Source organism: Clinocottus analis, unplaced genomic scaffold (assembly GCF_023055335.1).
Source record: "Clinocottus analis isolate CAN_PGR_092001 unplaced genomic scaffold, fCliAna1.0.p SCAF_9, whole genome shotgun sequence".
NCBI lineage: Eukaryota > Metazoa > Chordata > Actinopteri > Perciformes > Cottidae > Clinocottus > Clinocottus analis.
The window spans coordinates 20099353-20126901 of record NW_027176251.1 but is presented as its reverse complement, the minus strand read 5'-3'; the positions used below and the strand labels follow the sequence as shown (position 1 = coordinate 20126901).

At 42.7% G+C, this 27549-nt stretch overlaps 1 protein-coding gene across 2 annotated transcripts in view; it reads left to right on the top strand.

Moving 5' to 3' along the window:
• The first annotated feature begins 16410 nt into the window (after positions 1-16410).
• The window catches only part of tsnare1 (T-SNARE Domain Containing 1), a 138476-nt gene continuing 127337 nt past the window's right edge, over positions 16411-27549 (top strand). Inside the window, exons 1-2 of one of the 2 annotated variants that reach the window (XM_068570469.1) lie at positions 16442-16493; positions 17449-17519. The gene's annotated coding sequence lies outside the window, so the exon portion shown is untranslated. Of the gene's footprint in view, positions 16494-17448; positions 17520-27549 lie in introns of both variants that reach the window. The other variant, XM_068570468.1, reaches the window with a different exon arrangement.

The following is a 27549-nucleotide window of genomic DNA, read 5'->3' as shown; positions in this document are numbered from 1 at the left end:
CTTGGTGAGGGGGAACGTGTCCAGATTGGCACTTTCAACATGTTGTTGGTAAAGGTGCACTTTCCAACGGAATCCATTTATTTTGTCTGCGCTCGTGAGCAGGTTTTCATGTCGGCTTTGCATCCGTGTGTGGAGTTCATTTAGGTGCTGAAATATATCTGCCAGCTTTGCACACCACTCCTCACTGGCGAGCAGCTTTGCATCATCAGACCTGTCGTCAGTTAAAAACACTCTCAGTTCCTCCCGCAGCTCAAAAACTGTGCAAAAAACTGTGCGTAACCAGAACATCTGGGCGTCTCTCTCTCACTCCGCTCACGAAGCCTTTAACCGTGGCTGCTGCTCCATCGGTGCAGACAAGCTGGCGGGTGTTTGGTCTGGAGATGGTCTCCGGCTTGCTTGGGACCATGGCGCTAGTTATTAGCTAGTTTTTCCCAACATACCAAGCACAGTGGATCGGTTCAGTCGGATCTCCGGTGAAAGTTAATCCAAACGAAAGGTAACTTTCACTATATTGCCTCAAACTCACACTTTTTATTTTTTCTCATGAGCTTTGTCCTGGGCTTTTCTTCTGGGTTAAACAGTTGCTCATGGTCCAAGTCAGAGTTTGCTTTTTAACTGCTGAAGTATTTCTCCATCGCCGTTCTTCACCACGACCTCTCCCGCGAATCATGTAATTCTACTATCTTAAATTAACAAGGTAATTACTGCGCTACCTACTGCCCCCCACTGGCATGGAAGAGTATGTAAGTGTAAGTACTCTGCAGCCACTCAGACGACAACACTCGGCACAGACGCTCAACAATGGCAAATTATTTGCGGCATCTAAATAATATCTTTTGGGACCATTAAGTGAAATTGGACATTTTCCCACGGCGCACCTGACGATCTCTCTCGGCACAGTGGTGGAAAATCACTGCATTACAGGGTGGTGGCTCAAGCTGTGGTAACACACAGTAACAATGCCACTTGGAAGTCAGATGGGGTCGTTTTTCCAGGGCACACAAACAGAAAGACCTTAAATCATAGCGTGCACATGGATGTTGCAGTGGTGGATGTCTGGGTCCAACAGGAGGCTTTAACCAAGACGCTGGAGTGCTCTTTTTTATTTTTTATTAGGTAGTACATAAATAACAAACTGTGTTCCATTAATACAAACTGATCTGTTAGAAAACTTGTTATTTAACACCAGTTGTGAAATCATTAATCAGGACATTTATTCTTTGCAAAAAAAGGACCGGAGTCAGTGACACGATGTGATGAACACATTTTATATCCAAGTCCGCTCACTCGGAGAGTTACCTCTTGAATACATAAAACACGATCAACAGAAGCCCTCTTGACGCCTTGCACTCATGGTTAACCTTCCTCCCGGCGTCCAATAGATATGTTTTAAGCCATAAGAACAATAATGTGCACTGTCTTCAGCCAGGAACATACAGATCATCCCCACAGTTTCTTTGAGTCGGGGAGAGTTCACCTGCACGTCACAGCCCATGAAACTGCAAATATTACAGAAAATAAGTTTTTCTCCAAGAGATCTTTATAACTCATGAAAGAAATAACGTAACACATTTATTTGAACGCACACAACAATGTTTTCTGACCTAAACCGAAGATTAAATTGTTAAACTTGTCAACCTCATTTGAACAAATAAACAAACAAAAGTTTTTTGTCACTGAATCTGATGTTAAATTGATGAATTAAAAACATTGTTGTGCTTGCTGCTGATCTGGAACTTTCCGTTTGTTCTATTCAGTTTTTGATGGTTTTAGGGATTTTTCCCATTGCACTTTATGTGACTTGAAAAGTAGTGAAGCACAATGTGTAACAATAAAATTCTGGGTTTTCAAAAACACTCAAAAGCTGTAAGTAAGCAGCACGTAATGAAACTATCTAATATAACCTGTGTAACTTACTTTAATTGTGTTTAAACGACAGGTCTCTCACAAGGGTTACATATTGTAGCAATTAAATGAAGTTAATGTGGTGGCGGAGATAATTAAGGTGCCGTTTTGAAAGCTTTTTTGTCAGATAATGAGGCGCTGGCGGCTTGGTGGAGAAAGCCTCCAACCTCACCGTTACTGCGTCATTGAGTCCAAATCAACAACCAGTCACAATTTGTTATAACAAAACAATCCAACAAAACGGCGACACTGAAACTCTGCAAACACAAAAGACATCACCGGCGCAACGGACAGGAGCTGTGCGATGAGAAAATAAGCTAATAAGGAAAGAAAATGATAAAACATGGAGTGTATTTGTGAAAAACAATTACATTGTAATTATAAAAATAAAAATATCTATATTTTTTTTCATTATAAAATAGCTATGACTGATTGTGTTTTGTTTGATTGTGTCCAACAGAAAAAGGCTTCGCCACTGCCTGATGGGCAGCTGGAACCTTAGCTCCTCCCATCAGTGTATGATTGGGCGAATGATTACGTGAAAAAGCTTCACTGAATAGAAATCAAAACCATGACACAGAATCTTTGTAAACCGAATACTCGGCGCTTTTCTAATCCTCCGACCGCTCAGTGTTTTTGGTTTTATTTTGAATGACCCTGCCTCTTGTTTCCTGTGTTCACTTCCTGACGTGGTGGCGGTGTGCCCTGCCTCTGATGGACCTCCTGTCTCAGCGTTGGTTCGGTATGCTCCCCGCTGTGTCTACTGCTCCGTTAGTTTTGTTTGTTTTGGACAGCTTAGTTTATTCTGCTCTGTTAGCTTTGTTTGTTTTGGACATCTTGGTTTATAAAAAATTCACCTCGCATCATCCCTCTGTTTCCCTGCGTCTCTCTGCATTTGGGTCCATCCCCTGGCTCAGTTCTGGCCCCTGTGCTCTACCATGTGATGGAACAAACCAACCTTACAATAACGAGGAGGGAGGTGAAGGAGGTGAAGGAGGCTGCGTTAAGGTTGGCACGCAGGGACGTGTCCTCTGAGCCATGGCTGAGAAACTCCTTACCAGCTTGAGTTAAGGGGTTTCTTGGCACCCCTGACTCTCAGTTTGTTAGTCACCAGCCTGCCGCAGTCCCAGACACGGTCCTGTGAACTCTGCAAGCTTTTCGAGGGCTCTTCTGGGAAACTGGGACCCACAGGAAGCAGGACACAGTATCACCTCAAGCTCAAAGATAACAGGTGGGGCTGAAGAGCCGTATGCGGCTCTGGAGGTGGAATACAGTCAATAGAAAGGTTACAAAACAAAATGTTGCTCCATTGAAGGTTCTGTGGAGCAAAGTGGCCTCCAGAATACCCAAATGGCAGACGTTTGGAACAACCAGGGCGTTGGTAGGAGGAGTGACTGGTCACTCTGACGGAGCTCCAGGGATCCAGTGAAGATGGGAGTCACAGAAGGATAACCATCACTGCAACACTCCATCTCAGGTCCAGATGGACTCTCAACAACCGCTGGATGGGTTGTTGCGAGAGGGCCGCCTCTCTCGCTGCCCTGAAACTCTGGAACTATCCGTGCCCGCCATCTGATTCATCCCCCACTATTGAGTTCTTCAAGAGCCATCTTAATAAATGCTTTCACTTCTGGGCTTTTATCTCTTGCTAATTTCATGAGCTCAGATATTTCCCCTGATGTCTGTGTTGTCACGTGGTGTTTATCATCACGCCGATATTCATACCGGTTCCTTCTTGGTTGTCTGCAGTATGTGTGCTGTAAAAACCGTTGGATCTTTGTGTAGAGAGTCTATAAATAACATGATCTGAAATCTGGTACACTTTTCTTTGTCTTCCTTTCGTGCCATCATGTTTTTTTGGGGGATGAAATATGAGAACAATTATTGGATGTATTGCCTTGAAAGTCAATACACACATAAATGTCCAGCTCAAGATGAATTGTAACCACTTTCAAGGTTCCCTGACTTTTAATCTAGAGCCATCATGTCAAAAATGATGTTGTTGGTATTGTTTATGAACAATAACCCAGACAACTAATTACGTTCAAATCAGCCTCCGCTTCATACAACGGCTTGTATGACATTTTAAGAAAAGTTATTGTGATATTTCCGTACATTTTCCTACAACTTTCCAGCAACATGAGCGATCATCAGGGCGCCTGTGCAGGACCCCGTGATGTTTAGGCAACACACTATTGTGAATCACATGATCATAGATAATGATAACAGTAGCTGTGTCCTAACGGGGCTTCATGTGTCGCCTCACAACGGCGCGGTTAACACGGTACCTGCCGACCACCAGGGAGATAAATGCTCAGTTCTTTGAAGGGTTCCAGTCTGTCTGCTTTACATGTAAACTGCACATGTGCTCACACATGGACAGCCATTTTAATGATGGATACAAATTGCCTGTGTCGGTATTCATATTAAAATGTGGGCAGCACCAGACAGCTATCATTAAATAGAGTAGAAAATGTGTGAGATCCATCAAATGCCTTTGCTGCGGTTCCTTAATCAACACTGTGGAACCTTGTTACTTCATAGCCTTCATTCTGGAGAGTGGGAGGGACGGCGAGCGCACCCTTTATTCGTGCAATAATTCGGGTCCTTATTAGGCTAACTGAGTGGTTCACTTAGCGCTCGGTTTGCATTTCCTATCTTCGCTCTTGCTCTGGTTCTCCAGGTGTCTCCAGGATGATTACCATGTGAGTGATTTCTCCACTCGCTGCCATCTGGGTAGGAGGACCGCAGTGCACAGCCACCGGGCCGCCCGGCCGTCTGCAGCATCGCACTGCAAACGCGTGCATGAGCGCCTGCAACGCAGACGTGGAGAGCAGCTGGGAGCCACACACCAGAAACAACAACGGGCACGTTGAATGCAGTGTTTGGATACTATCAGCCGTTCAAGACACACTTTCAGTCACCTTTGTGTTTGTTTGTTTTTCAAAGCGAGTCGTGAACATAGGACGCTTCTAGGCCATGAATTAACGTTCATAACCAGCATATACGCTCTTAATAAAGGGCTTATTATGCGTTCATACACAAGTGTATTCATACTCTTTAGTTGGAATTCAAATAAAGAGTAAAAGCTCTGGTTTTAAAAGAATAACTACATACTCTCTGGATTTGTGGGTATGAAATGAATAGGGATGAAAATATGTTGAATCACTTGAAAATATCGTCAATACTATTTGATGTGATATTTTATCACATTTATTTCGATCACATCGATCAATATTTTAATGAGTGTATTTATTTTATTTACTTGTCTTCTTGCGTAACCTTTTTTAATTTGTCATAATCCATCATAAGCTGCAGCATTGCTATGGGCGTGCAGTCATTTTACTGAAGCGATTGTGTTGTGGCATTGATCACATCCTGACGTGTCCACAGAGACGCTGGGACGACATGATTGGCCCTGGCATGTTGGCCCAGGCCCTCCCACTTCCATTGATCACGCAGTCTCCATGTTTGCCGTCCCGGTGGAAAGACCCACCAACAGCGCCACTCCCTGAACAAATTGAAGCTTTGCAATGAGTAAGAGAGAATCAAAGATGATTAGGAGAGAGGAAACATGATGAATGACTTCCCAAAGTGGCAATAGCAAAGTTGTCCAGGCTACACAACTCTAATGAACAGAGCTTTCTCCACAAGGATATAAGTGGGGACAAGCAGCCAGCTAAAGGGGCCCAGGTAAAACTTTTGGCCTTAAAAGCCAAAGTTAGATATAATGAAAGTATTTCATCATAAACACTGATCATAAGCATTGATCATTGATCAGATAAGCACATACTGATACCCGTGGTCCTACGAGTTGTAACTTTGAAGTTGTGTTTTCTGTACTCATGTTCTCTTTTTACTTATTTACTCATGCTGTGTTCACACCTAACGCGTCGCGTCTACCGTGTCAGTTTACTCGCTTGACAGTAAAAGAGTGTTCACACCAAACTTATATAATATATAATCGCGTCAAAAGGGGGCGTGGCTTATTAGCGTCACTTCTCTCAATGAAAAGAGCGATCTTCTCCGCTATTGACCACGGAAAAAATAACAACTAGTTCTGCTTCATACTTGTTGTGGAAGTCAGAAAAACGTGGGAACATCCAACGCCCTCGTGTTTGGGTTCATAACATCATCCGTAGCCGCACACAGCTCCGTGAATTTCACCAACTCCTGGAACTACTTCTGGCGTTACGTGACCGTTTCCTCCATCCACCATAGAAATAACCTCCAGTTCTGCTTTATACTTGTGTAAACTCCACATAGTGTGAACATCAAACTCCATGGTGTGTTCATATTATTATCCGTAGTCCCAGAACAGCGTCTGAATGACGGCCTCTATCAGCGCTCCTTCCGGGGGTCCATCAGCAGTTTGAATCAGCGACGTCGACGAGCGGGCTTCTCAACGCTGATTGGCTGATGCAGTTATGACTCACGCAATTTTTTTGCCAGAGTTATGATATTTGAACTAATGCAAATTTGCACATTTGGACGGGCTGTTCGCGCCGCCTGAAACGGTGGCGCCCAACAAAAAAAAAACGCTTTTCCGCCCGGCGCTGCGTCTTTGCATTGACTTTACGTTGAATCTGGTCGCGTGTCAAATTTGCGGCGCGTTCGGTGTGAACATAAGTGAGCATAAGTCTACATACTTATTTTAGGACGAACCAAGTTCTTTTTCCTCCACATAACTGATTGGCTTTGATGACTAAACTCTTTAGTTTTAATGTACAACAAATAAACGTGTGAGTGCGATGTTTTGTGGGCTACACACGCGTTTGAAAGCGTCAGCGAGGTTCCTGACGGAGCGTCAGTATGTCACAAGTTGTCGGCTGTCTGATGACGGCACTGAGGCCGGTGGAAGGGGTTTAAAGATGGGATTTTGCCGGCCAAATAAATGGACCGATCTACCTAGTTTATGGGACGATCAGAGAAGAAAAGAAATAGCCGTTGTGTCGCCTCTAAAGGAAAGTTAACCAACCAGGAAAGTGTCCACTCTGGCTAGAGGAAGTGTCCTTGGACAAGACTCTGAACCCTCGCTCTCTTTATATGATAACATTTATGGTTAAATATTGTATACATGTTTTTATGAACTTTTAATATATATTCTTTTAATGTTCATATTATGGCCTCTTACCAACATGTGATTTTTATTTTGTGCTTTGCCGCTGCATTTTGAGAAAAGCCATTATACATGTAAACGTGTCTTCTAGTATTTCTTATATGTTAATGAGGGAGGTTCACGAAGCTGCTTCTCTAACGCTGCTGAAAGAAAAAGAAAATGCACAACGCATGTATAAGTCAGCTTTTAGAATATCTGATTGTACAATAGTGGCATAAAAGAGCAATGCACTGGATATTTCGGCATACTGCTGCATGCTTTATGTTCGCCCTTAAATCAGCCGATTCCACAAGGATGAACAGTGCAGCAGAGTGAAGTGAATGGCACAGTTAACCTGAGGGATTGTTTGTTATAGACACAGTGGGCTGATGAACTATAGATCAGCGTGAGTAAAGTGAGCTGTATATGTATCTGTGTGTGTGTGTGTGTGTGTGTGTGGTGACACTGAGGGGGCTTGACAGACTTGTCCTCTGTCAGCAGATGGAGGCATGCATAATTCAATCTGGAGGCAGTTTCGTGCTGTTTCTTTTCCTGTCTCATCACGGTTCCCAAAGACAGACAAAGCAGGACTTGGCTACAGAGGGGAAGCGCGGGTTACAAGACGTCTTCCCTCACTGGCCCAGCAGTCTGCCTACCACAAACACTGGCAACCCTCCAAATGCACACCATCAGAACAAGCATATGGAAGACGCCTCCACCGCGCTACAATAGAGAATGTTGATCAAATTCAGTTCAGCATTCAACACCATGATCCCCAAATTCAGTGACTTTGGCATCACTCCCCTCCCTGAGGTTCAAGCAGGAACTTTCACAGCCAATGTGAAAGTGTCAAAAAACCTTCTCTGTGTGACCAGCTGGGGGCGACTCCTTCGATAGCAAAAAGAAGTCCGAATGTATGAATGAATGTCTGTGGATCGCTGCTCAGGTGAAGCCAGACAAAAAGGTCTTGTCAGTGTTTACCTTCTGCTCTGCTGGGGCGACATTTTATTCATGAAGGAGGCGGGTGAAGCTATGAGAGTTTGCCGACAGTTTGAGTACAACGGAGTACAGTCGTGCTCGCTCTAACCTTCACCTTTTGCAGACTCGCGGTTTCGCAGATTTTTGTTTTTGTTGCTTTTTTTTTTACAGCGTGCAGCGTCTCCCGTACAGGACAGAATACGTCCGGATAGAAAGTCAGCGGAGCGGCGCCCGGACAAAGAGGCGCGGTCAGAGGACCTCGTAGATTGATCATAAAATGAAATTTGTTAAACATGTTTGGGCTTATTTTTTTAAATCCGCGAAACTTTGAGTGTTTAAATAAGAGAGAAATGTGAGAAAATGTTAATGCCTGTCTGAGAAAAGTGTATAAAAGTCTGTGGTTAGGGGTTTTACGGCCTTAAAACATGTATAATAATGGTAAAAAAAAAAAAAAAGCTGACTACTTTGCGGATTTCGTCGGTTGTTTTTGGAACGTATCGACCGCGATAAACGAGGGACCACTGTATAGCGATATTTAGTCACAAGCTTTTTTTATTACTTTTTATTGGTTTATTACTGTATTTTTTTGCACTATAGGACGCACTTAAAAGCCTTTCATTTTCTCAAAAAACGATAGTGCGCCATATAATCTGAAGCACCATATATATGGATTAATTCTGGTTTTCATAATGATATTTTAACAATTTAATTAAAATATTAGCCTTTTTATATCACCCAAAATATAGGTACTCTCACGGTACAACCTCCTCACAGATGCTTATCCTGTCATTGGGTTAGCATATAAGTTCATGTTGACTTTGTCCATCACACAGGTTGCATGTGAGAGAAGCTTCCCAACCTGAAGAATAGGATACGAAGCTTATTGAGGCAGGACAACAGGAGGCGTTTGTGTTAATGTGCACATGGAAATCGTCATGTCTATAAACAACGACACAGTTCTAGATGCAGTGACTGATAGCAGTGCACTGCTCAGGCGGTTACTGGTGCTGTAGATGCTGTTGGTGCTTTTTTATTTATTTTTATTTGACATGTTTCAAATATTTTATTTATTTATTTCTGCTTTTGTTAATTTATCAACCTATCCTTGTGGAATAGTGGAATATTTTTCATCTTTCTCATCTTAAGTGGATTATTATTGTTGTATTTAACCTTTACATTATTTATTGGACCATGGTATTAATATAAAAAAAATACAGGACAGCCTAAGAGCTGAACTGTTGCTTCATTTATCTCATTTCCACTACCATGGAAGAAGTGAGCCGGTCTTGAGCCTGAAATTCCCGGGCTGAAAAGTGTCCCCACTCCAGCCTTGTCTCCATCTGTAGTTTGAAGTGTTCTTCAATGCAGCATGATGTTTATTTAGTAAATGACGGTCCATTTAGAATCAAATAAAGCAGGGTATGCATTAGGGTGAGGCTACTGTGATTGACAGGTTGCTGCCGCTACCAGAACAAGGGGATGATTAGATGACCACACGTCCTTTTGAACGCTGGCATCCCACAGGGTGCTGTGCTGGGTCCTCTACTGTACTCTCTCTTCACCTGCGACTGCATATCTGTGCTCCAGTATCAGAGCTACCAACTCTCACGGTTTCCCCGTGTGACACACGCTTTTGCGTGTTTTCACACGCTCACTCGCCACACAACCAATTTCTCACGGCAAAAAAAAATTCTGAAACGCGTTCGTTCCTTTTCAAACTCCCCGACGATAGATGGCGGTGATATTCTACTGCTGCACCATCGATAGCATCCTCACCAACTGCACCACAGTGTGGTGTGGCAGCTGCCCTGCCTCGGATCAGAAAGCACTGCAGTGGGTGGTCAACAGTGCCCAACGCACCAACTGTTCCAGGAAGTCTAGCATAGGCTACTGAACATTCACTCACGTATCTATAGATATTATATAAATGGTACTGACTATACTGTAAATATCTGAGTAGTGGCAGAAGAAATATTCAAACATCTACTGCCAGAATTGTTTCTTCAGTTGTCTTTTCAGTACACAATCTCGTGACCCATCGGCTGCCGATCTGGTGACAGATAAGCCTCGAGGGGGGTCGGGGCTATGTTTCTTGGGTTGTGGTGTTGCCAGCAGATATCAGCGCCAAATACGTTCCTCATGGTTTACAGTGATATCTGCAACTTGAGATGCAAGACTGGAGTTGGAGTTGAAAGACACAATGCAGCCAGTTTCCAAGCTAATTAGAAGCCAATAAAAAGCAAAGTCATTGTCAGACGGCGGTGGTGGCCCAGTGTGTTCCTCGTCCTTCGCTCTCCACACAGGTTATCTACATTCAAACATAACCTGCTTGAGTGTGATTGGCCAAAGCTACTTCAATTAAACCTTAATTTCCATTTCATCCCGATTCTGCATATGAAAGCAGACTTTGGTTGTGTGGTCGGGTAAGTTTTTGCTTTACATTTGGAAGTGATCATTTCATGGCCAGTATTATATGAAGACTGTTTAGACTTAACAAATACATCTAATAGGAGAACCAAGTCAAAGGAAATTTAGCTAACTAATTATGTTCCTCTACTACTGAAAGGCTTCCCAAAATAAAACAAATAAATACAAATAAATGAAGAAAGACCAACTGTTTGTGTTTCAGCTGTGCTCAATGTGCATTTGGACACTCGTTTCCTTCATTCCTCCTTGGAGCTCATTGGACGTCGTGTGCAGCTGAACTGTGGTAATGTCTGAAGCATCTGTCCAGTTAAATGTCCGTCTGCTGCTGTCTGCGCTGCCACTCCTCAGCGCTGCTCCTTCCTGCTCATGCACTTTGTATTGGACACATGCTGCTTTGACTCTCCACGCTGCATTATTACTTTGAAAAGCTGAATATTTCTTTACAATTTTTGCTCCCGCTTCGCTGTCGTTTAAGATTTGCCTCTTACCAATTTTTATGTCAATGTCATTTGTTTTGGTGTAAATTCTTTTATATTTGGTGTTTTTATGTATCAAGGTAAGTTGTCAATTGCTTCTGGATCTATAGAAACTGTCGCGTGAATGCACTCCTCATGACGATCTTCATAAATCACTGCATCTGCATTTCTTTCTCCACATCTTTCTCCTTTAGCGGCGGGTCAGCAGTTAACACATTTTGTTCTGTGGAAAGTTCTTCCGTTCAAAATAGTTTTGAATGGGTTTTATTGGTTGTCATGAAAATCATTCGCATAGTTTCAGGAAAGAGATGAGTTTAATTTAAAATTACATTTTTAACCTAACCCTCCAGAATGTTTGTGATACAGAACCATCTGAAGAGCCGACATTAAAAACTGTTTGAAAAAGGGAAGAAATAACTGATGCCATGATATTGCAGCTACTAAAAGATTCCCTCTTTGTCATCTGAAGGGGATTTTAAACTAACTATAAAGCAATCCAATCCACGTCGGTAGTAGATGCTCAAGACACATTATTATTATAAAGACAGAGGAAGTCCACTTAGGGAGGACGCTGTGTGGATAATTGGAAAGACAAATGCGTAACAAACACTTATTTTAAATAACAAACATACATATTTTCACCCATAGTAAACCAATCCTCTGTGTTGGAAGTTTAATTTGGAGCCGCACAGGAAGAGAGGCCGGGTTTCAAATCCCGGTCCGCTCCTTCTGTGAGGAGTCTGCATGTTCTCCTCGTGTCAGTGTGGGTTCCCTCCGGGTTCTCCGGCTTCTTCCCACAGTCCAAAAACATGCAGCTCAGGTAAATTAGACTGTAAATTGTCCGTAGGTGTGAATGTGAGCATGAAGGGTTGTCTACATATATGAGCCCAATGATTCTGGACCGTGTCCAGGTGAACCTTGCCTTCCTCCGATGTCAGCTGTGATCCTGAATAGGAAAGGTAATGGCATGAAACTCTATCCATGTAAACTGTTCATTTACTGTGAAGTTTGTTCTGAAAAGGGACTTTTGAATGCATTGAGTGGAAACCGTTTCCTGTGAAGAAAGACTTTTATTTTTTATTTTTTAACAGACATAATGCATGTAACGCGTGAAAGTGACAACACTCGATTTAGTACCTCAAGCATCACAGAGACTTAGAGTCACTGACCAATTATTTGCTGAGTTGGGAGTGAGAATGTGTTGATTTGACCCTTTGTTAATATGAAACATTTGATTGATTGAAATAATGTGTTTGCACTTCTCCTCCTTTAAACTATGAAACCAATGTTGTCTCCAGACCTCTTTAACCCTGTTTGAGTGTTTTCTCCTGTGTTTGCATCGTCGTAGGAACCCAAATTAATTCCAATACTTGTGTTTATTGTATGTATGTGTTCAGCAACGTCTTGGGAAAAAACATGTATATCTGTAAAAAATCACTTTTAAAAGATATTTTGATGGCAACTATGAACATCCAGCATGATATGAGCCAGATACCCCGAAAAGGCCTCCTGGAGCGTCAATAAGACACCTTTTTGGAAAGATTAGGACCTAAAGAATCAGAATCTGCAACAAAAATCACAAAAAAACAAAGTCTTGACCTGTTAGGAAGGAGTTTCAGTCAAAAAACTGTGTTGTTTCGTTTAAAAATGGAGAAATTATGTATGTTATGCCAAAAGATAGTCTGAATGGGGCATGCTGGGACTTAAAATTGGCACAGGAGGATTTTTACAGCTCGCAGTAGAGAGAGAGAGAGAGAGAGAGAGAGAGAGAGAGAGAGAAATTAAGAAGAAAAAAGCATGAGCCTCCTTCTGTATTTACCACTCTTACCACATTTCAGCGCAGAAATTAAAAGTCTACACTAACTTTTCTTGACAAGCTCTTCTCCAGGGTGCATCAACCTGAAACGGAGCGTACACCGGTGACAAAATGACAGAGCCTCTGTCAAACTTCACTGTCACAGGCCAAAGTGTTTTTAAGGCGGAGCGGGGCGGCTTGTTTCACACACTGACAGCATGAAGATTGAGTAAAGAGAGGAGAATCGTCCATCATCACACACACACACCTTCAGTAAAACACTGACTGGCTGAGCTCCAAAAGATGTCATTAACAGCTCGATTACTAGATATATCAGCCTCACTGTGGACGGGACAGCTGGCCACGGTCTCTGCAGTTTTCCTAGCCATATGCACGGTACGGATCAGACCGCGGGAGGGTGTGAAGGTCACTGTGGTGTCAGCGAGGCAGATGTCTCTGTGGACACGCTGCCCTCCTGAAGAAATCCCAGTTTGTGGTTCAAAAAGCTGCAGCAGTCAGAGCGGAGCAGGGATCAACGGCACAACAAAGCGCAGCGCGGAGCTGAGGGGAATTTTAATATCAGAGTTAAAGCAGAGCGAGGCAGACAGGAGGCCTCCGCTTAAAGACTTGTGTTTGAGGAAATGGGAACCAGACAGGTTAAACTAGAGTTGGAGGCCAAAGACAACATTCTGATTTGTATTGTGATGATTGTTGATGAATGAATTCCTTTTCTTCTGCTTACGTTTTGGACGAGAGGTATATTTACAATCCCCTCATGAGCTCTATATAAACATATTTTCGGTTCAGAAACTTCCACGTTCAACGTATTCCGTGTTTTGCTGAAACATACAACACCAATAATAATTTCATAAAATAAATGTGTAACCATACATATGTTGCCTCCATCATGTAGGATGCTCATGTCTACATTAACTTTAACTTGTTTAAAAAGCTTCTTTCAGAACTATTATTGGAATGAACTCATCTTATTTTATTGGTTGAATTGTTGAAATTCAGAATCAGAAATGTTATATGTTCCCTAATAATCTCTCGCTTATCTTAAAACCTCACATCCGTTGAACTTAAATGGACCGTCAGAGCCACCAGTGCAGTTTATGCTTTACATGATCATTTCAACCGTTTATGCTGGTACTCACCGTTAAGTAGCTCTCTGCCCTTGTAGTAGAAACGTTAAGGTGATACCAAAGCTAATGGTTGGGTGTGTTTTGTCCTAATAGTCCCTTGACTGTAATAAAAGAAACAAAAGAAATGGAGCAGACTGTGTATTAGTGGATTCAGTGACTGAAACCAGGATTGTTCCACACAGTACATTTCATCATTTCAAATGTACACTACTTTCATTGATAGTATGAATCATGAGCTTTCGATACTAGAAAAAAAAACGTATGATAATTCATAGCTATTGCTAATTTGCAACTATTGTCCCTGATTGGGTTTTTACAGATGGGTTATTCCTACTCTAAGCCAGCCGCTCTGAATGGCTCATGTAAACCACGACAGAAAGGGAGTGGTCCAGATCTGGAATGAGACTGATCCGGTTTGGCTCAGTCCGGCTGTCCAGCTGGGTTCACTGTCAGTCTTCTTTCTGTTCTCTGCATGTGATAATAAGATAATAATAATTGATGAGATGCTGTGTGGACGGGGCAGACAAATGAAACCATTAAAACCATGTAAAAGTCTAAAATATTCATGATGGACATAGTTAACCATTTACACACGATGCACAAGGTCAACACATGAGATATGTGCTCTCATGGAGTCACTGCCCTCATGTTTAAGATACTAAATGATGTGGCTTCCCCACTGCGTAGTGCTTTTATCAAGCAGAATAAGATCAAAGAGTTGGGGAACAAGTCTGCTCCAGAGGAGGCCGTATAATCCCTCCTTTAATCAACCTTACATCTCCGTTTGAGCTCCTCACATTTTCAATAGCTCACCGACTGAAGTACAAAACTTCACCACTTACACATAGGATCTTAAAACCTGATTTCTGAAAAGTCAGACACTCGTAAAGCACAGAATATACTCCTCACTATTACTCTTACATAGTCATTATTTCCTGTACTGTTCCTGTCTGTTAATAAAGGATAACTAAACCCTCTCACAGGAGTTTAAACGGAGGAGTGAGAGGGCAACATATGTAGGAGTTGTGACCTCATAGCTATGTAACACACAGCAATTTTATTTATAGAACTAGTCAGATACAAGACAATCCAAAGTGCTTCCCAGAAAAATATACAAACATACATACATTTAAAAGACAATGAGTGTGTCATCTGCATGAGTATGGTAAGAAATGGTAAAATGTCCATAATTTGAGGAAAGGAGAACATGTAGATATTGAAAAAAAGAGGCCCGAGTATGAACCTTTGTGGGACATCCACATTAGATTATGTATTCGCTCAAATTTATCAATACTAATTCACCCAAAGTAGTCCCCATCTTGACACTTCAGCACAGCACTAGACAGTCTCAGCCACTTTTCTAGTCTGTCCAGCAGTATCTTCTGGTCGGCCCTCAGATGAAGTAGCATCAGTACTGACATTTCAAATGCATCACTGTTCAAAAGGATTTTGTTAAAGATTAAAGCCTCAGTGCTGTGGTGGGCCGGACTACAAAAGCAGCAAGGAAGCCTCAGTTGCTGACACAAATATTCCTTAAAACATTAGGTTTGATACAATTTGATCTCACACAACTGAGTTTGCATCAGGACTTTCCATTGGCATTGTGTCGGTGATTTGGAAATGTAATTTTGACACATTTTGTGCGACCATCGCATAATGCGCTGTTGATGAAAACATGGATGATGACAGTAAACAAGGTGTACATATTATAATATCAAATATATTAAGATATCAAAATGAAACTGGACCGTCTCTTTTGTGAACTTTTCTTTGACAAGTGTGGCATTCCTCCAGGCCAGACATGGATGACATTCATCGAGGCAATAACGTTCAGAGCATGAGAATTAAAGATGTTTACAAAATAATTTACAGAGACGGGAGGCAAAGCAAATAACGTTCAATAGTTTTTGTTAATTACATATGACCGCTTCAAAATTTTGAGTGGGGTATTTACTGACATATTTTATATTGATGAACACGATGCTGAACTCTATTTAAAAGCTTGTCAGTCTGGCTCTTCATGGTGAACTCTCTGAAGCAGAGAATGTTGATCCGGCTGTTTTTATGGCATCTTGTTGTTTCTTGACTATTGATATTTGTTGCTTATCACTACAGCTGAACATAAGCCAGCTGGCTCACACTGGCATGTTTAGAGGAATAATGCTCATTGCCTTCCAAAGTCCCCAAAAATGATGACTAATAAGGCTGTTGGATCAAAAGATCTTTGTCATTCGGATATTGTGCTATGGGGAATTATCATTATTCATCATCATCATCATTATCATATTAAAATGTCATCCTATAATTATCAAATATATATATATATTCATATATAATGACATCAAGGTAAATAAAACAATAAAATCAACAATATCTATATCTTATATATCAATTTATATCACCAATGATCTAAGATCTAAGCTAAATGAATTCACGCCTCACAGTTATAATTTCAGTTCTGCTTTTTAACCATCACACAGGATCTTATTAAGAATGAAATCCTTTCCATCCACTCAACTACAAATCCCAGAGATCCTTGCTGGGACTAATCCGGTCATATGACCAGGCGGCATGAGCAGGTGGTCTGGTCACATGATGTTGTTAGCCGAAGCTGAGGAGCAGCAACATCTGAGCTGAATCAAAGCCCACATCTCTCCCTACATTGAAAGGTAAACGCCGGAGCGACGCCTCCTTTTCTCCCTGTGTTTGTCTGCCTTTAGTGACGGATGCTGCAGCCACACGCAGAGACACGGGAGGAAGAAGGAGAGGATGAGGGGAGGGGAAGAGATGGGAGGCATGGGGTGAGGGGGATGGGAGGCCATCAGGGATGCCTCTCCGTTCTATAGACAACAAGGAAGCACAGATGTTTGTAGTGTGTAAATCTATCTGCTGTAAACACAATGTGCCCTGAGGTTGTGCGTGAGGACTGTGTGTCTTTGGAAGGAGGCCACGTTGTTACATACAGGAATATGGCAGAGAGGAGGGATGCTATGTCAGGGTGTTAGCATCAGTTCCTTTTTCAACATAAGACCTGTCTGTTCTTCTTCTGGCAGGAAGTCAAATGGGAATGGAGGATTCTTGTTTTCTATTCTCTTTTCCATTCCCACTCACGTCTTAGGGCATTGGGTCTTTATAAGCAGTAAGTTCAGTGTCGTTTTGTGATTTCCTATGTTTAAAAATCAAGGAGGCTGACTAATCGGTGCAGACATGCCAGTGAAGTGAGCTCAAGAAGGCTTTCTATTGGCAGACCATTTGGGTGACGCAATATAAAAACCATGAAATCACATGTTTAGCTCAGACGTATTTTCTTTTAAGGAGACCAATATTCCTTACTTAAGAAGGATATAATATTCAGAAAGCAGCATCTCTTTCTCTGTTACTCGAGTAACCATAGTTATACACGTTTATAATGAAGTGACAGAGAGGAGACTGTCTGACCTCCTCTCAGAGTAGCACAGGCTGTGAAGTAGAGCTGCTAGTCAGAGCTAACTATTAGCAGCAACCGTGTCTGTGCTTCTGCTGCAGGGATCTGGTCCCATATCCTGTGCTGAGGCCCTAGAAGCATGTGTGTGTCCCTTTGTAGTGGGGAACTGTGTGGTTACCTGTGTTGTTGTCGTCTGGCAGCGCTACATGGTCCTCCCTTGTTGGACTGAGGATAGACTGAACGCTGCTGTGACTCACCATCACCCCTCCAGGTACAAGTGGTATTACGAGACCGGACGAGGCTAGCTGGTTAGCATGATATTGGTATTACTAGACCGGACGAGGCTAGCTGGTTAGCATGATATTGGTATTACAAGACCGGACGAGGCTAGCTGGTTAGCATGATATTGGTATTACTAGACCAGACGAGGCTAGCTGGTTAGCATGATATTGGTATTACTAGACCGGAGAGGCTAGCTGGTTAGCATGATATTGGTATTACCAGACTAGACGAGGCTAGCTGGTTAGCATGATATTGATATTACTAGACGGAGACTCTAGCTGGTTAGCATGATATTGGTATTACTACACCGGAGAGGCTAGCTGGTTAGCATGATATTGGTATTACCAGACCAGACGAGGCTAGCTGGTTAGGATGATATTGGTATTTCTAGGCCGGACGAGTCTAGCTGGTTAGCATGATATTGGTATTACTAGACCGGACAAAGCTAGCTGGTTAGCATGATATTTTAAAATGGATTAGCTTCCCTTTGTGAAGGTCCGTAAGGAAATAATTATAATAAATTACTAGAATACAGCAAAGCAAGACAAAAATCAACAATAGAGGAAATATAATACATCACGGTATTCTGAATATGAAATATGAAAGCTCTGTAGTGTGAGTGTAGGTGTGCAGATATGATTCAGCATATCACATGTTTCATTTACATATTATATAACTTCTGGAAGTTAGAAAAGCGGATGAGTGTTTGCTCAAGTTTATTAATATAATCTGAGCTCTCCATATTTCTTGGCATGTCTGAGATTAATTCTTCCTCTGTGGTGTGTCAGCCAGAGGATATGTAACGGGATGCTGAATGGTGGGTGTTCTCTGCATGACTCATTGCTCATCGAGTGGATCTGGACAGCAGATAGCTCTCTAACCACTTTTCGTTCATCTGCCTTATTTGTTATTGTGATTATTATTTGATTATCAGTTGTACACTAGAACAATCTTGCGTTTTTGGGACGTGACGTGAGGTCGCACTGTAAAGGTTTTTCTGTTCCATAACGTTTATTTAATACGTATATCAGAGAAGCCATTTCAAATTCTGTAACATATGTGAGCACCGAGTTTGACAGTTTTGACGTTAATGTCCTCCATGCTGCTTTCTACTGTTAACTAACCCTCCGTGCGCTTCAATACCCATACTACCATACTATGTTGTGTCTTCGAACAACATTTAGTATGTCCCAGTACATAGTAGCCTTTGTCAAATGCAGAAACACCAAGATGTCCGACCGACTGCATCCTGTTGCATTGTGCAGCCTGCAAGCCAGACTGCTTTTCTGGCTGTTTGAAGCCTTTGAACAGCAGATTTATGAGAAAGAGGGTCAAAATTGTTCTGCGGAAGTATTTTTCCCAGTTGAATGCATATTGCATGTAACAGTCTGCACTTTATAAGGGCAGCTGCAATATGGACAAAAAAAAGTGTAAGCAATTTGGAACACAGTACCTGTTTTCCAGGTCATTCGTGATGTGTTCTGGTGATGGGAAAGAAGCCGATCGCATATTTTTAGCAAGCATTCCAGTTTTTTAAAAAATTTTTATCCACATCTATGGTTGGTGAAAAATGAGTATAAAATGCCGACCTGTGCACCCTGGTGTGTGTCTGTAATGGACCTTAGTATTATGTCATTCAATTTAACCCGTTGATAACTGTGGAACCGATGTTGGGTCCAGACCTCTTTTGAGTGTTTTTCCCTGTTTGAGTCGTCGTCGGAACCCCAAATTAATTCCAATACTTGTGTTTATTGTATGTATTTGTTCAGCAAAAAAACAAATTTAAAAGATATTTTGATCGCAACTTTGAACATCCAACATGATATGAGCCAGATTTCCCAAAAATGCCATTTGGACTGGTCAAAAGGACACCTTTTTGGAAAGATTAGGAGCTAAAGAATCAAAATCTGCAACAAAAATCACAATAAAACAAAGTCTTGGCCTGTTAGGAAGGAGTTTCAGTCAAAAAACTGTGTCGTTCAGTTCAGAAATCATAAAAATGCTGTATTTCATGCCAAAAGATTGTCTGAATGGGCCATGCTGGGACTTAAAATGGGCGCAGGAGGACTTTCGCGCATGGCTTCCAAACCTAGAAATGTTCTCACAAGGTATTACAGTGTGTGTTGCTTTGTCTAATTAAACCATGCAAGAAGCCATCACCTCAAAAGCTGGCAGTGTAGTCGTGTTTGTCAACTGTCTATGACCTCTGACCTCTCGTCTCCAAAATCCTCCAGCACAGTTATTACGGCAGCATTTATTAGTGACACGTCAGTTTGAGTACAGAACATTTGAGCCGACACTCGGTACACTTGGTCTGGTTTAAAGTCTGCAGTATTGCGATCCCCACGGAGACACTCGGCTGTGTCAGCATGACACGAGACCCACAGCCTCCATCACATTTGTGAATAATGTTTACGTATGGCTTCCATTCAGAACCGCCATCTGCTGTGCTGTTTGTACAAATGCACGCTCATCCTTTGGATCACAGTCACACTGTGTTGATAGTTTGCTTGTGCTTGGTATTGTGTGATTATTCTAGCAGCCATAACACTAAGAACAACTCTACTGCCCTCCAGCCAGCATCCAGACAGCAGTAAACATTCTCTTACTGTAAATGTACATTTCACTACAATATTTACATTTCTATACAAACACGTCACATTGCTCTGACCTGTAACTGGCATTACCCAAAGTTTTATAGCTAAAGCACCATATATAGAGGAATACCTGACTGCTGTCCTTTTTATGAGTAGTTTTGTTCAAAATTAAATAAATTAATCTGCAATATTACTGTTTTATGTCAGGCAACGGCACGTCAATATAAGTTAATTGCATGTGTAGTGTCTTTTAAAAATAGATATAATTTTAGGCCTCTGCTCAAAAATTGCATCCCCAAACTAAAAAGGGTGTATCTCTGCAACCACGCGGGCTATTTCAACACTTTTAGTGTTATAATAAAGGCTACACATGTGAGATGTAGTTCAAATGTGTCGATATCAGTCTATACGTTACTGGTTAAGAGCAAACGAAAAAGACACACGGCAAAAATGGAAAGGTTTCAGCCCTTTCAGGATAAGTATTTCTTTGAAATGATGCAGCAGTAATGTCTAAAGCTAAAACAGTCTGAAACACAAAAATTATTTATTTTTTTAATCATGAAACAACCTATGATTTACAGTTTTACATAAAAATCGCTCGGTTTCCCCCTGAAAAATTCTGAAAGTGCTTTTGGTTAAGAGTTGGTTAAAATAAAGTTGAAACAAAACTAGTGAAAAGAGCGTGGCTGACATTAACCTGACTGACAACAACATGACTATCGAGAGCTTCATGAGTCACGTGACTTGCGGTTGGTGTGGCAAAATAGGTCAATGTTGACTTTTAGTAGTCATCTGACATCTGAGTACACGCCCTGTTTTGTTTGGCCCTTCCACCACCAGTTCCACCTTTCCAATGATAACGTCCTCTCTCTTCATATCACATAATGTACTCTGGCTGTCTAGTTATGACACAGCTGTGTTTACATTGCAGTAAGTTGAAAGCCTGATGCATCGCGTGAAGACACAGGAGGGTGTGCGTCGGTATCAGACACTAAAGGGTCACTGACTTCTGGTATGACGAGTTGGGAGAGAGAAGAGGTTCTGCACACTGGAACACAGGAAGTGGGCTCATTACGGTTTCCTTTTTCCCTCTAGGTTGTATCACGTGCCGCTTGTTTGTGACATCATAATTATTTCATTATATCTGCTTCCTGATGATTTATTACCCTGTTTGTGACTTTACTGACAACACTGATTGTGTTTGAACAATCTGTTCCTTTGACACTTGATGACATGAGTATTATTATCAAATTCAGTGCACTGCAGGTTGTACTCATTCACTGATCATACTCATACCCACAGATATGAATCATTGTGCAGGGCATTCATGGCTGCCTCTTAGGAAGTCAGCTGGCGTGGAATAGAAAGAGCAACAAAGTCCTCGTGGTGAGGAGGCGCTGAGACTTTCACCCAGAGGACCACTGTTTGTATTTTGTGTGTAATCACATACTTTTGTTTCATTTTGTATGTATTTAATAATGCCACATACGTAAGTTACGCAATGCAAGTTCTTATGGTACGTAATAAACTATATATGTTTCCATAAGATATCATGTAGATCGTTTAATGAGGAAACCTAATTCAGTTACTTTCAAGAAAAATGAACACAGATCAAATAGGAAGGAAAACATTTTGCATACAGGGTGGATGGAAACGCCTGGATGAAGATGGGAATAGGATAAACTGAGTTTGAGTGTGTGGGAGATTGTATTTTTGATATTTTTGCACAACATCAAAATTGAATGAATTGTCATGATTTATGTACTGAATGAATTTACAAAAAGCCCAGTTCATGCTTAATGGAGCACAGACCTATTTGAGACACTCCATGAGCTTTCTCCCAAGTCCAAAGTATCTACATTGCACACAATATCTCAAAGAAATATTGCCATGAAATGCAAACGCAAATTCATGTAAGCTTCAAGATAAACTCTTCTCCCATGGCCGTGCCTGTAGCGCCGGCATGCTGGTTGTTATGTACGACATGTCGCTGGGTTTAATAAACATTGTAGCCTCTAGCAGGGCTTTACACCTTTATTCTTGCTAGGACACAAAACAGGGGAATCCATTTTTATTCAACGTTTTCTTCCTGCCTATCAGAAAATGAACATTGTAGCTCACCTAATAGCTGAAGTAGGTGACTTGAATGCAGGAAGGCAACTCAGAGCCTTTAGCGAGGACATTTTTCTGGATTTAATTTGCGGATTCGGGGAGACAAGAGGCTTCGCAGTCGGAGATAACAAGGCCAGACTCTGTGATGTGTGAATAATGGCTGGACAGAGGTTTAGACATCATTAGAATAATCAGCCCTGATGTGGCCGGAGATGCACGGTAACACAGGGGAGGCTCGCTGATGGTTGATCGTATGCTAATTAAGATTTTGCTGGTGCACTTTTATTTTTTTTGACAATGCAGACGTGCTCTGATCCGACCGCAGCTTGGGCCTTTTGCTTCAATACGCCGCTCCTTGTTTCCGTCTAAAACGCTCATTACTTCTCATTCATCTTTAGTTTTTTACTCATTAGACTTCCATGTTGTCCTGCGTGCATTGTGATCTGCTCCGCTCCAATGTTGTGTTAGGTTCCTCCTTTCCGCTGACGTAAAACAGTCGAGCTCTGGGGAACTATTTGACTGCAGTTGATTGTTGCTGGAGAGCACTCAGCATGTTTGAGGTTTTATCGTATTCCGCTACTCATCTTGCTGTCCGCCGGATTGGAAACCCCATTGATCATATCAGATTGGTTAAGTAATTGATTGTTACTGGTTATTAACCTCCCAGAACTCTGGACCTGTTTGCCAGCCACTGAGAACAGCCTGTAATCAGTCACAAATGGCAGCCACTAATGAAATTAGTTCCTGGTTCTGCCTCACAACTTTGTTTGTTCCACAAAGTATTGGCAAGGGCATAGAGATGCCATGGTTTACTCTCCCCAGAGAATGGAGTGATAGAACATCAGAATGCAGATAATGAGCTGCTGGGCCTGTGTTGTCTCTTTGTAATTACTCATGTGTCTGACCAAAATATAAAGATGAGAACATGAACACCTCTGCTTGCCACAGTCTGTGTTGTCCATCAATACTGGAGCGCTATTTGACGCATTCTATGTTCTGATTCAATGTACATATACAAAGTTGTCTTCAAGCATATGGGACATTATGGACCATGTATTTGTGGGTTGTTTTACCCGCAGCCAGATTAACCTGCTGGGTGTGTCTCTTTGTGAAAAGAATTGCTGTTTGACTCTGCTCGCACACATTTTGTATTATGCAGCATCTGATAATAATGAAGGTCATTCATACATGGCTGTCTTGCTGAACTGCTGCATCTCTTTGTTTTGTGGTGCCCTCAATGACACAAAGAAACTCTCTGGGTATCCCAGTGCACAGCCGCAGTGGACATAGTTTATGGTGTGAATTCGGACAGAAACGCTTTAAAAAGTATTTTTAGAAAAAACATAATCATGCAGCATTTATTCGTTCACAGAATGAATGCTCAGCTGATAAATCTGCTACATTTCAGTCAAGACACTTAAATAATCTGGACTGCTATAATTGCAAATCAAGATTCCCCAAGAATGCCAAGTAAATCTGTTCTTCTCTACTGTGAATTGGATTTCAGGCCACGAGAAGAATGCTCCATCAAATGACGTCGTCCTGCTGACACGGCGGTCAGATCAGAAAACACATTTTCACAAAATGCCGGACTGTTCCTTTCAAGCTCACAGATACTGCTAATTAGCGTAAAGCCCAATACAACCGGTTTGCATAGCGGCCTTTGTCACTGCAATTTAATATCTTCAGAGCTCTCTTTCATGCGAGCTTTCCACCATTTTGTCCACCTGCCCGTGTACCTCATCTAACACGCTCTGCGGAGTCAATGTGATTGCCACATAATCAATCGTGTTCCCACAGATTAGCTTGAGCTTATCAGTCAGCCAAAGCAGCCCGATTGTTTCCCAAAGCGTGACCAGATGACAGCTCTCGCCACTGGGTTTGGAAATGCCTCTGATTATCTTGCCATAACCAGGGAGTGGAATCCATCCACTCAAGAGTCAGCTTTTGTTGAGGCTCGACTGAGACATATCTTATTGTCAAGTACCAACGATTGACATTTAAACTCTGAATACTAAGGAATATGAGAGGAAGTGATGCTCCAGCATTACCAGTATGAGTTAGGCTGATGCAATGATATCCAACAGTGGCTTTGGAGTGTCTCGCATGCGTGGATTTAGGGCTTCAAGAAGGTTTCAATACTGGTGTGTGTGTGTGTGTGTGTGTGCATGCACGCTGAGGTCTGTTCCCCACAACTGGTATTGTGTAGCCATGGTGACGGCTGTGAGGGACTGTGAGAAAGCAATCTCCAGGAAGTCATCGCCGCGGGATGAAGCATATGTGGCATGAGGATGGCACCAGAAGGCTGGGTTGCGGATGTCCATTTGGCCATCTGTCGTGGTCCTGCAGCCAGGGCCAGGAAGCCCCCTCTCCAAAACCTCCCCCCCCCCCCATTTCACTGAAACCACACAGAAAGGACAGCATTTTTAAATGCCAGGGCCCGGGACAACGCTCGTCTCCCCCAGGAGCTTCCTCGGCACATCCCAGATACTGAGCTTCAGACACTCTTGGTGGGACTTCCAGAAAACATCCCCGACTGGAGCGATGACTCCGTGTGGTGCATTTGTTGGTGGGCAGCGGGGGACTGCTAGAGTGGAAGCGGTCGCAGCATGGCTCACTCATCGGCCAAAGATCATTACTCTTCCTCATCTCGGGCCAAGTCCTCGGGCCGCTCCGCTCCGCTCCAAACAGAGAGCCCATTACCAGCCTGCTCACTGGAGGCCTGTCCACACGGCCTGAGGAGACCTATTGGCATTCCTCCGCTGGTTTGGGAAAACATCTGTACTGCCGTTAGCCATAATACACCGAAAAGCATATAAGATCTCGATGCAAGAGTAGTGACATGTCAGAGGTTGGGTTTCAGTTTGGAGGGACGAGGATGGATGGAAGAACTATTCCTTGTATACCTTAGGGACAATAGTTTTGTGTGGTTATATTACTTTTCCTGTAAATGGTCGTTTCACATGGTTTCAAATGACAGCACAGCCTCTGATGCAATAAGATGCTGCGGTTGTTCAAAATTTGTCCCGAGGAAATGAAATATGATATTTATTCGCCGAAATATATTCTTCTTAAAATGTTTTGTGTAGTATTTTAAGGTTATGCACATTTAGTCAGAGATACATTTCTTCTGAAGGGGCTCTACATCAACGTTGCGTCATTGCGAGAACTAAGATTATAAAAACAATTGCATATAATGCTGATATTTCCAACACTTTGAAATAACTTTTTGCTTCAAAGGCGTTAGGGTTTGTAATTTGTTAAGGGAAGGCTGTACTGATTTCGGCAAAACACGTTTGAGTGCAGGTAAGTGCATGTGAGCTTACCTCACTAGTTAGCTCACAGTAACCACTCTGCACTGCTCTCATACGTCGGTTACAGCAGATCACGCCGTCTCCATCAACAGCGACCCTGCGGTAGCGTAGCATCCACCACCCGGTTCCTAACACCGTTATCTCTGTCAGCACTGTTGCTTTTGTCTGCACTGTTGAAAATGTCAGCAGCTAGTACCGCCAGCAGCTAGCCCCGCCAGCAGCTAGCCTCGTCAGTAGCTAACCTCGCCAGCAGCTAACCTCGCCAGCAGCTAGCCCCGCCAGCAGCTAGCCCCGCCAGCAGCTAGCCCCTTCAACAGCTAGCCCCGCCAGCAGCTAGCCCCGCCAGCAGCTAGACCCGCCAGCAGCTAGCCCCGCCAGCAGCTAGCCTCGTCAGTAGCTAACCTTGCCAGCAGCTAGCCTCGTCAGTAGCTAACCTCGCCAGCAGCTAGCCCCACCAGCAGCTAGCCCCTTCAACAGCTAGCCCCTTCAACAGCTAGCCCCGCCAGCAGCACGCCCCGCCAGCAGCTAGACCCGCCAGCAGATAGACCCGCCAGCAGATAGCCCCGCCAGCAGCTAGACCCGCCAGCAGCTAGCCCCTTCAACAGCTAGCCCCGTCAGCAACTAGCCCCGCCAGCAGTTAGCCACTGGCTATATTGAGAGCAGTGTGGAGGCAATAGCAGGGCTCTCAAGTGTCACGCATAGAGCATGACTGAGCGTGACTGGGGAGGGGATAGTTACATCAGCCAATCAGCGAATCAAACTGCTGCCGGTCACCTGGAAAGAGCACTGATAGCGGCTTCATTCAGGCTGTTGTGGGACGACGGATACTATTATGAACCCAGACAACATGGAGATGATGTTCACACGTTTTAGTGACTTCCACAACAAGTTTAGAGCAGATCTAGTGGTCATTCATCTATAGTCCATAACGGAAAAGATCGCTCCCTTCAAGGAAAGAAGCGGCTGAGATAAGCCACGCCTCCTTTGTGGCGCCGCGGTTAGTCTTGCAGATAAATATTTCTAATCATTCTGAACAATTCGTTTTCACTTAATACTTTTCCTTTTTAAGTTTTAATGGCACAAGTCTGAAAACATTTCTTTAAAGGGGTGAGCAGACTTGAATCAGGAGAGGCTTCATTCAATAGTGCAATACAGTGTTTTAGGGGATAGACATGCCATAAATTAGTAGAAGAGATGACAAAAAATGTCTGGAAGGATGTGCTGGAAGGAAGGTCTGCAATGATGTGACTGGTTCTATATTGTGGCTAAATGTGGTAGTTTATACTGAAGGAGTTGTGATAGTGAGATGAGACAGCACCAAACTGAATGAGAGGTATTAAGTCTTCCTGAATGAACTTGAAATTAAGCTACATTTGTAAAAACATGCCTTCACATCTTGTGCCTGACATCTTTGTGCTTTTGTCGAGCCAAAAACACGACACATGGTTGTGTTATTATGCTTCAGCCTGAACCTTAATCCAACATGTGCCTTCTGGTTATTTTGTTATTTGCTTTTTCTCTTTCAAGGGCCGCCATTCTAAAAATACAATCAGCTGTGCTAGCTGTTGAATACTCAGACTTGAGATATGACTGTAGGTATGTGGGTGCGTGTTACTCAACCCTGAGGAAACATAATAGCTACTTTTTTTTCAAAGGTCAGATGAAAAAAAAAGGCCAGATATATCTGCAGCACGCTCCGCTGTCCTTTAAAGAAAGGCCACAAACCAGATTGAGAGCGAGCGAGTCTGAGGAAAGAGAGAGTCGAGCAGTTCTTATGCACAGATTAGTGAGAGGAGTTTGTGGAATAATGAACAGTCTCCCCTTAGGACCATCACCTGCTCCACGCCGCATTCGTATGCATGCGAGGCAGCGGCGGGCGGCAGAAAACACATCCTGCCATTGACAATCCAATCAAATAAGTGCAGAGAGGACAACCTTTTGGGTCCTTTCAAACAAATGAAAAGCAGCGCATGTAACACTTTAGTTCGTCAACTCA